The following is a 9,286-nucleotide window of genomic DNA, read 5'->3' as shown; positions in this document are numbered from 1 at the left end:
TTTTTTTGAACTTTCCAAGCTCCTAGATTCTGCAGAATTGCACTGGAAATCCTGAGTACCGGGTGTCTCTATTTTCCACTTCTACAGCTGAAAATTCCACAAGTAGAGCCTCTCTCAAGGGATTTTGTCATTTCTGGTTTTGAATCTTGCCAGAACTAGAAGGGAGGAAGGGGAAGTGGGGGAAAGAGGGGACCTACATAAACACTGAACCTACGTAAACATTTTGGAATCTCACAAAACATTCAGCAAGGGACTGAGTCTAGAAATGAGCAAATGTTCCTGGGGAAAATTCTGAGTTACTGCTTCACTATATAGATTGTGAAGTATTTTATAGACTAGGGGGAGCTTTACAGTACAGGGCCTAACACAATGGGGAGCTGTTTCCTGACTGGGGCCTCTGGACATTATAACAATATAAATAATAATTCACTCCGCCCTAAATATTCTCTTCTATAGAGGTTTTATTGCACTCCTCACCATAGTATGTGAGCCCAATCCTGATAATAATCCCAGTCCCGGTTCGTTCATCGGGAATGTTGCCATTGACTTCAATGAGAAACAGGATGGGCACCTATGTGCCACAGTAACGGGGAAGCCAATTTAATGAAATGGGTCCTGAGTTTTGGCCTTGTGAGAAATCCCATGAGCAGCCACACCTGTGAGGAGCTGCGGGGTCCGCCTCGCAGACGGGAGTTTACCAGGAGAACCAGCTCCCGCCTCTCTTAACAAGAGCGATCAATCACTCGCCAAGGGGAACCGCTCCACTGAGGGAGGACACCTGAGCTTTACAGCGGGCCGGGACTGCAAGCTTGGAAACTCCCTCGTTGGCAGCCTGGACTTGCGAAGCGTTAGGACCCAGGGGAAAGGCTGCTGCCGCCGGTGTAATGGAAAGCCCTGGGCAGGTAAGGAAGCCAGTGCCTCGGGGAGACAAGCGAAGAAGGCAGAGAGCTGCGGCACCAGAATCGCTTTCAGGGGCAGACAGGCGGGGAGCGGCTGAGCCCAGCCCCAGCCGTGATACGGGAGCAGGAGGGGGAAGCCCTGGCAATAAAAGCTTAGAGCCAGCTGTGTACAGGAGCGTCGGGGAGAGGCTGAAGCTGGGAGGGAACCGCTCTGAGCGTGCAGGTAGCTGGGGCAAGGTCCAGGAGCGGGGTGCCGGGGTAGGAGCCAGCTGCGCAGAGGAGGCTGGGGGAGAAATGCTGGGCATTGAGGGCTCGAGCCAGCTGTGTGCAGGGGCAGTGAGGGAGAGACACTAGGCGGCGAGGGCTCGAGCCAGCGGCTTGCTGGGGGGGAGAGCAGGTGCAAGCGCCGTCCGCTCTGCAGCATGGCGAGGGAGCCTGGCACCCAGCTGCCAAGTGCCCTGCCCGCCCAGAGGAAGCTCCGCAGCGGTTTTGCCAAGCCCCGGCCCCTGTGAGGAGGGGAGAAGTTGGCGGCGAGTCTCTCTCAGTAGTCAGCCCCCAGTCTCTGCCTAGCCCCGCCGCCCGCCGGGAGGAGGATGAGGAGCCGCCCTGCCCAGGGGGAGACTGCCGAGGTAAGCAGACCAGTCCCCGGGACTGTCAGCGGTATCGGCGGGGGGTCAGAACGGGAACCCCAGTAGCTGGCGCCCGGAGGTTTCCCTGCGGGGCAGCCCCTCTCTTTGGGATCTTCGGTGCAGACTCGCCTGACGCGGGGGATCTTGCTGGTCTGTTTGAGGAGGCGCCAAAGTTCTGGGCTCTCCCGCGCTCCGCCTGTCCCAGCCTCGCCAGCGCTTTTAACTCTCAAGGGGATGCGACAACGGGTTAAAGGGTTTTCCTGTTGTTCTAAACCTAACTAAAAAGCGCAGCGGAAGCCCCTAACTGAAACATGACCCCTCTGTAAGGGGCTAGCAGCAGCAGCATGTGCTCGGTTACTTACCCAGTCTGAAAACCCGGGCAGAGGTCTTCTGAACATGTGCTCCCTTTCAAACAAACTACTCGGTGTTAGTGAATGAAGTTGCTCTGTCCTTCAAAGACCTAATAAAGAAAACCACAGGCCCCTGCCAACCTCAACTCCATGTCTTGCATTGTTGCACTCTAACATTAGGGAAAGTATCCAGGGCCTTATATTGTGACAGTGCCTTCTCTTTGCCAGATGCAGCCAGCCCGCTCTCTTTGGCAAATTGCAGGAATGAGTTGGCAATGTAGCTACATAACCGATAAAGCACTTATTTTGAAGGAGTGTCAGACAATCCCCACAAGTAAGTGGTGGGCTCTAGAAACAATTGAGTTGATGTCCCCCCTTAGGTAATCACTAATCTGAAGACTAAAGTTTAGCTCTACAGGTTTCACAAGAACTACATTATTGTAAACCCACACTGCCATAGTAACGTGCTCTGTAATTCGTGCTGTGCCTGGCTATTGCAACAAGTGTTACCTAAGAGTGACTAGGAACAGAGTTAGGAGAAGGTGTTGAAGAAATTCTGATTAGGGCCTTTAACTGTAACCATTTGGTTTGTTGGTATTTTAAAAATGTAAATATTAAGAGCTGATTGGGGTGTGAATTGACATATATGTATATAAACCTGATGCACATACAAAATGTAAAATATTAGAGTGCAGATTATCATTCCATGCTGATATATACAAGGCTCCTGTGCAAGCAAAACAAACTAATGCACTGATCCTGCAAACTGTTGTGTATGCTTAACTTTATGTATGAGACTGTTCATGTGTGTAAAGTTAAAGACATGCATAAGTGTTTGCTAGATCAGGGCATTCATTTTTATAACTTCGCTGAATCTTTGTCACTTTTGCTAATGGGATAAAGAGAGTTCTGTGTAATTTCAGCTGGCAAAGTATCAGTTGTAGACATTAGTAATGGCTAATGATCTGTTCATGAGAGGGGCTGAGCACCCACAATTTCCATTGACTTGAGTGGGAAGTCAAACTGAGTCAGTGGGACTCTGAAGGGATCCATCTGTGTGCAACAGCTTGCAAGATTGGGGCTTTTGTTTTTATTACAATCATATTAGTTTTAAATTGACAGTGTCCTATTAAAAATCTGCTCACAACAGGTCTTTCCTTCAAGTTGCAAACAGCCAAGAATGGAGCTTGATGGTGGAAGTAGTTATTACATTCAACCATAGAATTATTACCTTTGCATAAATTATGCCATGGTCCAGTTGTAATCCCGTATATTCAGAATTCTCACACTGAACCAGTTACTAAACCATCAGTACTGCATGAAGCTGTTTGACTTAAAATGAAAATATTTCATGTAAACCAAGACTGATTATGACCAAAATCCAACTGGGCACTGTTCATTCTTAAACTCAGACAAGGAGCATTGTAACTAATCTAATCACTTGCAGAGGAGCTCTTTACGGAACTAGTCATTTAGTGAAACCACAAACAAAAGTAGAGTATTGTCAACTGAGGCATCTCTCACTTATTAGCAACAGAACACACCTCAAATCACCCTATTCTAAGTTATAATATGCTTTGTCTATTAATTCTGGTCTATTAAACTCCAAGTATCATTTGTGAATTAGAAGTGGCTTCAAAACATCCTGTTCTAAAGCCAGGCTGTACTTTTGTTAATGCATTCCGTGTGCTTGGGTTACTGGGTGTGTTCAGATACTCTCGTCATTAAAGTAGCACTGTAAGAATAAAGATTGGTTGTAATTAAGCTCATCTTATAACTTTCTTTAAGCATTAGGCATGCTGCCATACTGAAGGCAACACATTTCACTAGTTAAGAATGAAAGGGCAAATATTGTGGCACTGAATCTCCTTTAATTTACACTGGTGTAAATTGGCAGTAACTCCACTGAAGTCAATGGAGTTGTAACAATGAGAGGAGGAGAACTAGGCCCTGGCCTTTCCTCACTAGCAAATCTAGCAATCAATAGTAGAAGTAGTTTGTGTTCAAAGATGTTCATTCCTGCACCCTGGGTTAAACTGACAATAATACTCTTTTTAACTTGGACTTTGCTTAATTGAGATGGCACTGTTTATTTCAATTAATCAGTGGGTCTTGTCTGACCATTAGCAAAACTACTCATTCCCTTCTTTCTTTAGGCTTTTATTTAATCTTGCAACCTAGCTAACTGTATTTAGAGCAAGCTAGTATATTTCTTCAGATGCCTTAAATCTGGTAAATATCCTCACTCTAATCTTCCTCAGACAAATCCCTAACTCCCCAAACACAGAATCTGGGACCTGTTCCTTTTGAAGTCAAGGGTCAAACTCTCACTGACTTCAAAGAGAGCTTTGTGTTAAATCCTGTTATCCTCCCAGTGAATAATACTACTCTGTTTCCCTGGTAGCCTGATGGTTGCATCAATGGATGATCCCCCTCTTCCTCCAGCCATCTAGATGGTGAGAGAATTGTTAATGATAATGGGGAGGTGTTACAGTTAAAATGTTCTAAATATATTTTACTTGGATAGCAAACACACATCTAAAATTTTCATTGGGACCCTTAGAACAATCAGCGATTGGGGATACATAATGAACTCTGAATACATTTTATGTAAATATGAGAGGCAGTGGCTTCAACGTAAGTGTGTGTGTGTGGACTCTGAATAAGAATCTGCTTATGGATTTCCCAGAGGTCCTGATCCTGCAAATAGTTAAGCACATTCTTAACTTTACTCATAGGAGTAGTTCCATTGAACTCCCAAGACTTACTCATGTGAATATAAAAAAGAAAAGGAGGACTTGTGGCACCTTAGAGACTAACCAGTTTATTTGAGCATGAGCTTTCGTGAGCTACAGCTCACTTCATCGGATGCATACTGTGGAAATTGCAGAAGACATTATATACACAGACACCATGAAACAATACCTCCTCCCACCCCACTCTCCTGCTTACCAGCAGGTATTGTTTCATGGTGTCTGTGTATATAATGTCTTCTGCAATTTCCACAGTATGCATCCGATGAAGTGAGCTGTAGCTCACGAAAGCTCATGCTCAAATAAACTGGTTAGTCTCTAAGGTGCCACAAGTCCTCCTGTTCTTTTTGCGAATACAGACTAACACGGCTGTTACTCTGAAACCTATCATGTGAATATAGCGGCAAAGAGTCCTGTGGCACCTTATAGACTAACAGACGTACTGCAGCATAAGCTTTCGTGGGTGAATACCCACTTTGTCGTCATGTGAATATAGTTAAACGTGAGCATAAATATATGTAGGATTGGAGACTAAACTAGGAAAAGAGTTAGATCCTGGGTTTGGTTTGAACCTATCAGTATTGCATAATGTCTCCTAGCTATGTTAGCACATCAGAACATACAGAATTAGCTAGGTCACATCTCTTCTGCTTAGTATGTGTGTTTGTCTGACAGTCATCTTAGCTAGGTGTTACCTTGTCAGTGCTTTATTATTATTATTTAAAACCCTAAAACCACCCTCACTATAAATGCTGATGCTTATCTTCTCTCTGGATTGCACCCTTGTTTTTGTTCTGAAATTCTGTACTCTAGTGAAAATTGAAAATATTTGACCAGCTCTAGCGAGGAGTTCATTTTCATGAGCTGTCTGTCTATACACCAAAAATATCTTAAGTGTGTCTTACATGGTCTTGGCACTCAAGAGATCTGGATTCTATTCAATGCTCTGCTTAGTGTGTGTCTTTGAGCAAGTCACTAAGGGACACATTTTCGAAGTTGAGCCCTCAATCTAGCCTAAGACACCGAAGTGATAAGATCTCTTCTGCCTATGGTATTCTCTCCCGGTTATAGTGTTTGTGAATACTTACAAATGACTCCAGTTCTTCAAGTATCAAAGGCATAGCAGAATACCTGATAGTTCTGTTCTCTCGCTACTCTTCTTCCATCTCACGTAAGAAAGAGGAGAGAGACTTCTGGGTGCAAAAACATCTTGGAATCACAATAAATTTTAGAACATGTTAGATAAAGTAAACCTCTTATACTTAAACTAGATTATAAAGTAACTGTTGATGACTAGGATAAATTCAATATTCTTCTGGGTTAGAATGGATGAAGTCTTTCATGTTGGAACTACTGCCACATTTTCACTAGAAGTCACGTTCTTCTTGCAGAAGTTTCATTCTCAGAGTCTTCTTTCATTGTCAGCCCCCATCTGAATCCAAATGATCGTGCAATCCAACATAATGGCTTCGCTCATTTGCATTAACGACCTCCACAACTTATTTTACTATCCTTTCTTGTCCAAATCAGTGAACATATCTCCAGCTCTCAGGAACAATGTTACCAATACAATAATTGCAGTGGTACTTACCTAATGCTGTGTTAGGCACATGGATATAGTACCTCTAACAGCTATTACAGGCCATGGCCGGGGTGTGTGCATTTCAGTACATTTAAAAAAATAGGTTTTAAGCTTTATCATGGGACCACTTTATAATGTCCTTTCCTTTATATTTGAGCTAATCTTGCATGTGAAGAATTGGCTGAGATTTATGGATATTATGCTTTTGGCCCTTTTTTAAGCTATATTAATCATCTGCTTACTAGGACTTGGATGATGACTGCATTTAAGAACTGCAGGTGCAAGACTAGAATGCTAACTAAAAAAAGAAAGTGATTTGGACATCAGCAAACAGCTGCTCAACTCATTGGAGACTCCTGTTGCTGCAATGTTTTTCTCCAAGGAGCTTTTTAAAAATGTCTTAGTTTAAGATGCTCTTTCACTTTTTTTCAATTAATTTTTGTCTTTCCAAAGCACACTGGCCCAGCATCAGGGGAAGGTTGCCTCCTTTCTTGTGATTGTTGAGGTGCACGGAAGGGGTGTGTGGGTCAAAGCAGAGTTGTCATTTGGGGCCATGTCACAGAAACAACTGCCCATTGTGTTCTCTTGCCAAAGTTTACTTCCCCTTTCTCCAAGGGGTGTCTTTAGAGCAGAGGCAATTGTTCCTACAGCTGCAAAGGTTCAAATGTGCACCTGCTCAACTTTATTTTTCTTCAGGGAAGTAGCCAGCAGCAATTGCAATTTTACTTTGTGCCTTACTTCTATGTTGGTGGTCTGTTCCTGGGCTCTGTGCACAGATGTTTTGGTTTGGGGTGGGCCAGGGGTGAAAGTAAGTTAGAGGACTTACCGGTATGCCAGAGTCCTGAGCAGGGGGCATGGCTTTAACCAGAAGAGGCAGGGCCTTAAATCCCTGGGCCCTTTAAATCTTGATTTTAAAAGGCCAGGGCTCCAGCTGCAGTAGTGGCGGCTGGGAGCCTGGGGCCCTTTAAATCATCCCCGAGCTACCAGCTGCAGAGGCTGCTGGGAACCCTGGGGCTCGGGGGTGATTTAAAGGGCCCAGGGCTCCAGCTGCTGCTACTGTAGTGGAGCCCCAGGCCCTTTAAATCACTGAGGAGCCCTGGGGGCTCCCGGCTGCCACCGCTACCCTGGGGCTCTGAGCTCTGGCAGAGCTTTAAAGGGCCTGGGGCTCCGCTGTGGTAGCAGCTGCCTGAGCCCTTTAAATCCCCACCGCAGCCCCTCTGCTGCTACCCCAGGGCTTTAAATTGCCGTCTGGGAAAGCTGGTCCCAGTACAGCGCACCGGCTCTTATCGGTATGCCGTACTGGCTTACTTTCACTTCTGGGGTGGGCGGGTGAGGTGTTTTGTCTGCCTTCCTCAGTATCTGAGCTCTCTGCCTGATGATGCAGTTGCTGAAGCTAGATTACACAAGTGTTCATCCTGCAGAGTGCCTGGAGGGAGACGTGTATGTAGATCTTCTTTGGAAGGGTGGAGACATCTGAACAAGTTACTGTTGGCCAAGCACGGCAGTCAGGAGGTGTTGGCTATTCTGCTGGAGGCAAAGCCCCATTCGCAGGCCTCTGTGGTAGTTCAGCCATACTCTCTCCCCCCCTCAGCACAGGAGCCAGTAAAATGAGTATTGGAACCACAGTGAGCCATATTTCTGTTATCAACAAACCAGCTTCCTTTGGGGCTTGTCTGCACATGGATGTTACATCAGAGTAACTGTAGTTTGTTTGCTTCACAGTGCCTTGTGTCCAACACAACTCTTCTTATATTTAAAAAAAAAAAAAATTATTTGGCGTCTTAGGCTGCAGCAAGTAATCGCTCTTGGAACAGGAGTAACTACGTTCGCATTGAGTTTGTTCACTTTAAGGTACATGTGGTCCCTTTCCTAACTATTCCACTGCTGTCAGTCTTCCCAATGCTATCCCATACTGCCCTGCATCACACGTGAATCAGCCTGCCCATGTACCTTCTACTGCTCCAGGGTCTTCTTAATTGGGTGTCAGCTCTCTGTTTAAATGTTAGTGTAATGCTGCCAGACCCCAGTCATCGGCAGGCAGGATCGAATGGGGGACCTCTGGAGTCTTAGTGCATGAGCCTCTACTGCATAAGCTGAGAGCCACCTAGCTGTTAGCTAAGGCTGTAGAGCAGACTCATTTTATCTCTCTCCTTTTTCTCTCTCTCATCTCAGTGCCACAAGATGGGACAGAACACCACACCCAGGAGGTGTATGGGTTACCTTAGCACTTAGCTAGGTGTGCCCCTTATGGATACCAGATAGTGGTGAGTTCACACATCCACTCATATAGCAGCTGTGCTCCCCCGCCTCTGCTTCCATGTAGACCTTTGCAAAGCTCTTGGAATTAACTGCCAACTTTGGAGAGCTGCATGCTCCGTCCCATCTGGAGAAGTCACCAGAATGCAGACATCTGCCAGCTGCTTTCTGAGCAAATGAAGATGAGGGGATGTTCCTGGAGGTGGGGCCAGTGCTGACTCAAAGCCCAGGAGCACTGGCTCAAGGCAAAGGACCAGAACAGGACCTCTAGTAATGCTCCCACTGCCTGCCCATAACGTTCATACCTGGACTGCATTTTCTGAAGGGATGGCAATGCCACTGCCACCACACAAAAATGATGCGATGGAACACTTTCCAGAAAGCAACCAAAATCCACAGAAGGTGCTTTTGACTGCCCTAAAATCCAGGGGATCCAAGTAGGAGGGGTTTTGTTTTGTTTTCTGGGCAGGCAAGAATTGTATGACGCAGCAGATTCAGAGGTTACACAGGAACCCCATGCAGTGGAACATAGCTCTACCAGCAGCCAGCCTGAAAATGCTGAAAAGAGGAGCTGTAGCAGTCAATATTATGGGCTGTATTACAAAACAATCTTTTCTGGGTACCAGCTGTCCTCCACCATGTTCGATGGAGCTAGGAGGCTCTCTCCAGCCGCTTTGCATTTTAACCCCCACCCCAACTATGCTCAAAATGGCATCTACACCAGAGAATCAACGCTATCAAATCCCACAACCTCTGGCCACGCTTTTGCCACCTGCAAGCCCCCTTCCTGAGCTGCTTGCTGTTGTGGACCCCCTCT

General features: G+C 45.8%; 1 protein-coding gene across 2 annotated transcripts in view; it reads left to right on the top strand.

Moving 5' to 3' along the window:
• The first annotated feature begins 522 nt into the window (after window positions 1-522).
• The window catches only part of TC2N (tandem C2 domains, nuclear), a 49,310-nt gene continuing 40,546 nt past the window's right edge, over window positions 523-9,286 (top strand). Inside the window, exon 1 of one of the 2 annotated variants that reach the window (XM_043549350.1) lies at window positions 523-902. The gene's annotated coding sequence lies outside the window, so the exon portion shown is untranslated. Of the gene's footprint in view, window positions 1,529-9,286 lie in introns of both variants that reach the window. The other variant, XM_007055444.4, reaches the window with a different exon arrangement.

Source organism: Chelonia mydas, chromosome 6, assembly GCF_015237465.2.
Source record: "Chelonia mydas isolate rCheMyd1 chromosome 6, rCheMyd1.pri.v2, whole genome shotgun sequence".
Classification (NCBI taxonomy): Eukaryota; Metazoa; Chordata; order Testudines; family Cheloniidae; genus Chelonia; species Chelonia mydas.
The sequence above is the reverse complement of the archived record's forward strand: the minus strand, read 5'-3'. Positions and strand labels throughout refer to the sequence as shown.